The sequence below is a fragment of the Aegilops tauschii genome, chromosome 4 (genome assembly GCF_002575655.3).
Source record: "Aegilops tauschii subsp. strangulata cultivar AL8/78 chromosome 4, Aet v6.0, whole genome shotgun sequence".
Lineage (NCBI taxonomy): Eukaryota > Viridiplantae > Streptophyta > Magnoliopsida > Poales > Poaceae > Aegilops > Aegilops tauschii.
The window spans coordinates 395039075-395045448 of record NC_053038.3 but is presented as its reverse complement, the minus strand read 5'-3'; positions in this window follow the sequence as shown (position 1 = coordinate 395045448).

The following is a 6374-nucleotide window of genomic DNA, read 5'->3' as shown; positions in this document are numbered from 1 at the left end:
AGCAACGGAACGGTCGTCATCTAGTAATGACCAAGAAGTGATCCTGAACTCCTACTTACGTCATTCATAACTCAAACCGTGTTCACTTCTCGGACTCCACCGAGAAGAGACCATCACGGCTACACACGCAGTAGATGTATTTTAACTGGGTCAAGTGATAAGTTCTCTACAACCGGACATTAACAAATTCCCATCTGCCTCATAACCGCGGGCACGGCTTTTGAAAGATAATACCCTGCAGGGGTGTCCCAACTTAGCCCATCATAAGCTCTCACGGTCAACGAAGGATAAACCTTCTCCCAGAAAGACCCGATCAGTCTCGGAATCCCGGTTAACAAGACATTTCGACAATGGTAAAACAAGACCAGCAAAGCCACCCGTATGTGCCGACAAATCCCGATAGGAGCTGCACATCTCATTCTCAGGGCACACCGGATTGTCCAAGCTTCCGATAGGCCAGACCAGAGTTGCCCCTGGTGGCCACCGGCGACTGACAGGTTGGACCAATAATCAGAGGAGCACTGGCCCGGGGGTTTAAAATAAAGATGACCCTCGGGCTCTAGAAAACCCGGGGGAAAAAGGCTTAGGTGGCAAATGGTAAAACCAAGGTTGGGCCTTGCTGGAGGAGTTTTATTCAAGGCGAACTGTCAAGGGGGTCCCATAAATCACCCGACCGCGTAAGGAACGCAAACTCAAGGAACATAATACCGGTATGACAGAAACTAGGGCGGCAAGAGTGGAACAAAACACCAGGCATAAGGCCGAGCCTTCCACCTTTACCAAATATATATAGATGCATTAATTAAATAAGAGATATTGTGATATCCCAGCATATCCATGTTCCAACATGGAACCAACTTCAACTTCACCTGCAACTAGCAACGCTATAAGAGGGGCTGAGCAAAAGCGGTAACTTAGCCAAACAACGGTTTGCTAGGAAAGGATGGTTAGAGGCTGACATGGCAATATGGGAGGCATGATATAGCAAGTGATAGGTAGCGCAGCATGGCAATAGAGCGAACAACTAGCAAAGCAAAGATAGAAGTGATTTCGAGGGGTGGTCATCTTGCCTGCAAGGTTCTCAGAGTTGTCGAAAGCTTGATCCTCGTAAGCGTACTCAACAGGTTCCTCGTTCACGAACTCGTCTCCCGGCTCTACCCAAGACAAGAACACAAGCAACGGAACCATAATCAATCACGAGAAATGCACAAGCAACATGATGCAAAACATGTATGATATGCGAGATATGATATGCGATGCATATGCGTGCTCCGGAAGGAAAAAGATGAACAAGGCAGTAACTTGGCAAACCAAGCATGCCACTGGAAAGATGAGATGATTTCGGTCAAAATCGATATAAAGATCGCCGGAAACGGATGCCCGGTTACAAATGGCAAGCAAAAGAAGAATGACACGAATCTGCGATTAACAGCATGATAGCACTTAAAATGCAACAAGCAACAATGCTACAGCACTCCAACATAGCAACAAAGCATATGACAGTAATCTACAGGAGATGCTTGACAAAAGATGAACAGTGAGCTACGGTAGTTCACAACATATCAAGCTCAAACAAGCATGGCAAAAGTGCAAAAGATAACAGGATCACAGACTTGGTGAAATTACTGGACATGGCAGAAAACAGCATCAGGTAGCAATGTTCAGAGCACGAAATCAACATGCTACAGGAACTTAACATAGCAAAACAAGGCATGGCAGTGTTCTACTAAATGCATATGACAAAAGTCCCTTACTGACCATAAGCCAAAAAGGAACAGACGATATGATGGCAAGCATGTTAACATAGCAAGTTTCGTCAACAGGTTCCAGACTTGGCAGAAAACAGAGCATGGCAGAAATAATAGTATGAAGGCATGTTTGTGAGCTTGATGCACTCACCACAAAGCAACGCATGACAAAACAAGCATACCTACAGCAAGATGGCATGTTTATAAATCTAACCATGGCAAGAACTAGTACATAGCTTGTATGGATCAACTACAACCAGCTTGGCAAAAATGAATATCATGTTAAGAATCTGCCAGAAATATTTTATAGCAAAAGTAGAGCAAGATTGAGTCCTGCTATGGCACTCCGTAATTGCAAACAAGGGCAGGAATGGATCAATTACAACTATATCTACAAAACATCCTTACTGAACATCTCCAAAATATGCATGGATCTCTCTGTAGCATCAAGTTTACAAGGCAACAAAATAACAGCAGACAGACAAAATTTACCAAGTCCCTGAAATCAGAAACATTACCGAGACTAGTTTGCATGCTTGTGCTAGTCACCACAGAGATCACAAAAATACATGGCTTACAGCACTGAAAAGATGGCATGACATACAACAAAACACGTGTAGAGCTCATGCCCATAAGATGCACAGATTAAATGATACAAAAATGACAAATCTCCAAGTTCTGTTAAGAACCAGCAGATAACAGCAACTAGCCCTCTTGCAACAGAGATTTGGGCATCAAGATGACCTCTAATGAACATGGTGCAATTGAACAAAATTAATAGCATCACGAGACGTACAATTTGACATATTACACGCGCGAAATGGAGCTATATGCAGAGAGTTATGCACTGTTGAACAGGGGTATATAATAAGAAAATGCAAAAAAACTTGGGAAAAAAACAGGGCTCGGGAAAGTCAACCGCTACAATGCCTCGTCCAGATCCGATTGGGGAGCTCGGGGACGCCGGAGTTGCTCGCCGGCGAAGGGAAGGAGGAGGGCGTGGTGCACTGCAGAGAGAGATGTGAGAGAGAGACTAGAGGGAGAGGACAGGAAGGAGGAGCAGGGCGCGGCGCACTGCTCACGGGCGGCGACGGGCGGCCGGCGGGCACGGCGGCCGGCGGCGGCGACCGCGGCGGAGGGAGCGGCGGCACGGGGCGAGGAGGAGGCGCGGGCTCGCGCGGGCGGCGTTGGGCCGCGGCGGCGTGGGGTACGGGCGGCGGCGCGCCTGCCACTTGGCGAGCGCTGGTTCGCTGCAGTTTCGTCCGGCGGCGGCTGGACGCGTCCGGCCGCGGAGAGGAGTGGGTTAGGGTTTCGTCTGCGATTCGTTTTCAGGGGAGATGCATATTTATAGGTAGAGGGAGCTAGGAGGCTCCAAATGAGGTGCGGTTTTCGCCCATACGATCGTGATCGAATGACCTAGAGCATGGAAGAGAGTTTGGTGGGTTTTGGGCTGGTTTTTAGGGGGTTTTTGCTGCACACTTAAATGGCCTTTGCGGATGCCCAGTTAACCGTTGGAGTACCAAACGACCTCCAAATGGAACGAAACTTGACCGGTGGTCTCCGGGTGGTATACTAAGGCCACTTGACAAGCCTCGGTCCATTCCGAGAATGTTTGACACCCGCTCACGAAAGAAAACAAGAGGGGTGCACCGGAGGAGATAGGAGCGCCGGATTGCAAAACGGACAACGGGGAAAATGCTCGGATGCATGAGACGAACACGTATGCAAATGCAATGCACAAGATGACATGATATGAAATGCATGACATGAACAAAATGCAAAACGAAAAACAAAACCCGACCACGGAGAGAATATCATCACACATAGCCGAAAATGGCAAGAGTCGGAGTTACAAATATGGAAAGTTACATGCGGGGTGTTACAACACTCCACCACTACGAGAGGATCTCGTCCCGAGATCTAGGACTGAAAGAACTCCGGATATTCAGAACGGAGGTGGTCCTCGCGTTCCCATGTGGCTTCCCGGTCGGAATGGTGCGACCACTTCACTTTCAGGAATTTGATTGACTTGTTGCGAGTCTTGCGCTCAGTTTCTTCAAGAATAACAACGGGGTGCTCATGATAAGACAAATCTTCTTGGAGGTCAATCTCTTCGAAGTTGATAGTGCGCTCAGGCGTCTTGAAGCACTTGCGGAGCTGTGACACGTGGAACACATCGTGCACGTTCGCGAAGTTGGGGGGAAGCTCAAGTTGATAGGCGAGGTCGCCTCTTTTGCCAGTGATCTTGAAAGGACCCACGTATCTAGGGGCAAGCTTCCCTTTGATACCGAAGCAACAAGTGCCTTTCATTGGAGAGATGCGGAGGTAGACATGGTCTCCGATCTCGAAAGCCACATCACGGTGCCTACTATCATAGTAACTCTTCTGGCGCGATTGCGCGGCTTTGAGATTATCACGGATGACTTTACACATTTCTTCAGCTTCAGTGATTAAGTCATTGCCAAGAAGTTGGCGTTCACCAGTCTCTGACCAATTGAGAGGAGTACGGCACTTTCTGCCATAGAGAATCTCGAATGGGGCCTTGCCCGAACTTGCTTGGAAGCTGTTGTTGTAGGAGAATTCACCATATGGAAGACAATCTTCCCATTTCATGCCAAAAGAAATGACACAAGCCCTGAGCATATCTTCAAGAATTTGATTGACTCGCTCGACTTGGCCACTAGTTTGAGGATGGAAAGCTGTGCTGAAGCCAATGTTTGTGCCCATAGCCTTCTGGAAGGAGTCCCATAACTTAGAGGTGAAGATGCTTCCACGATCAGAAGAAATCAATTGTGGAATGCCGTGCAAGGAGACAATTCTGGAGTTGTAATGCTCTGCCAACTGAGCTGCTGTGATGGATTCTTTGATTGGAAGGAAATGAGCCACTTTAGAAAGCTTGTCGCTGACAACGAAGATAGCATCATTTCCGCGCTTGGACTTTGGAAAACCAGTCACGAAGTCCATTTCGATATGATCAAACTTCCATTCTGGGATAGCAAGAGGTTGGAGGAGACCAGCTGGTCGTTGGTGTTCTGCTTTCACTCTTCGACAGACATCACATTCATTCACGAATTGAGCAATTTCTCGCTTCATTCGAGTCCACCAATACAACTGCTTGAGGTCATGGTACATCTTCGTACTTCTAGGATGAATGGAAAGAAGAGAATTGTGCGCCTCATTCATAATGACTTTCCTTAGATCACCTTTAGGAACCACAATCCGGTCCTCAAAGAATAAAGTGTCTCTGTCATCAATGCGATAGCACTTGTATTTGGAAAGACCCTTGTCGATACCACGTTTCACCTTCTTCACCATGGCATCAAGGAGTTGTGCCTCACGAATTTGATCTTCCAAAGTAGGAGAGACTATGAGGTTGGCAAGAAAGCCTTGAGGAACAACTTGGAGATTCAGCTTGCGGAAAGCTTCACAAAGATCCGGTTGGAATGGCTTGAGAATTAGGCTGTTGCAATAAGCCTTCCTGCTTAAAGCATCTGCAATGACATTTGCTTTGCCTGGAGTATATTCAATACTCGGATTGTACTCTTGAATCATTTCGACCCATCGAGTCTGCTTGAGGTTGAGGTTGGGCTGAGTGAAGATGTACTTGAGACTCTTGTGATCGGTGAAAATGTTCACTTGTCTTCCCAACAAGAGATGTCTCCACGTTATTAATGCATGGACAACTGCCGCCAACTCAAGATCGTGAGTGGGGTAGTTCTTCTCATTGGGCTTCAACTGACGAGAGGTACAGGCCACAACTTTCTTCTCTTGCATTAACACAGCACCCAGACCTTGGAGAGAAGCATCACAGAAAACTTCAAATGGCTTGGATTCATCAGGAGTAGTTAAGACAGGAGCTGTGACTAGTTTCTCTTTGAGAGTGTTGAAAGCAATGTCACACTCAGGAGACCAGACATACTTCACATGCTTCTGGAGGAGGTTGGAAAGAGGCTTTGCAATCTTGGAGAAATTCTCAATGAATCTTCGGCAATAGCTTGCAAGACCGAGAAAACTGCGGAGCTGCTTGACATTCTGAGGAGGTTCCCAATTCACAATTGTGGACACCTTCTCGGGGTTAACAGCGATGCCCTTGGCAGAGATGATGTGACCAAGGAAAAGAACTTCATCAAGCCAAAACTCACATTTTGAGAACTTCGCATAGAATTGATACTCTCTGAGCTTGTCGAGCACCAATCGCAAATGTTTGGCATGGTCCTTCTTATTCTTGGAGAAGACCAATATATCATCGAGATACACCAGGACAAATTCATTGGTATAGGGGTTGAAGATGAAATTCATCATCTGAGAGAAAACTGGAGGAGCATTGACAAGGCCGAAAGACACGACAGTATATTCATAAGAACCAAAGCTTGTTTTGAATGCTGTCTTGGGAATATCTTCTTCACGAATGGGAATCTGATGATAACCCATACGAAGGTCAAGCTTGGAGAATACTTTAGCACCTTTGAGTTGCTCAAATAGCTCATTGATGTTGGGAAGTGGATACTTGTTCTTGATTGTCTTCTTGTTCAATGGACGGTAGTCGACACAAAGTCGGTCCGTGCCATCCTTCTTCTTGACAAAAAGAACACCACAACCCCAAGGAGATGAACTCGGTCTGATCAA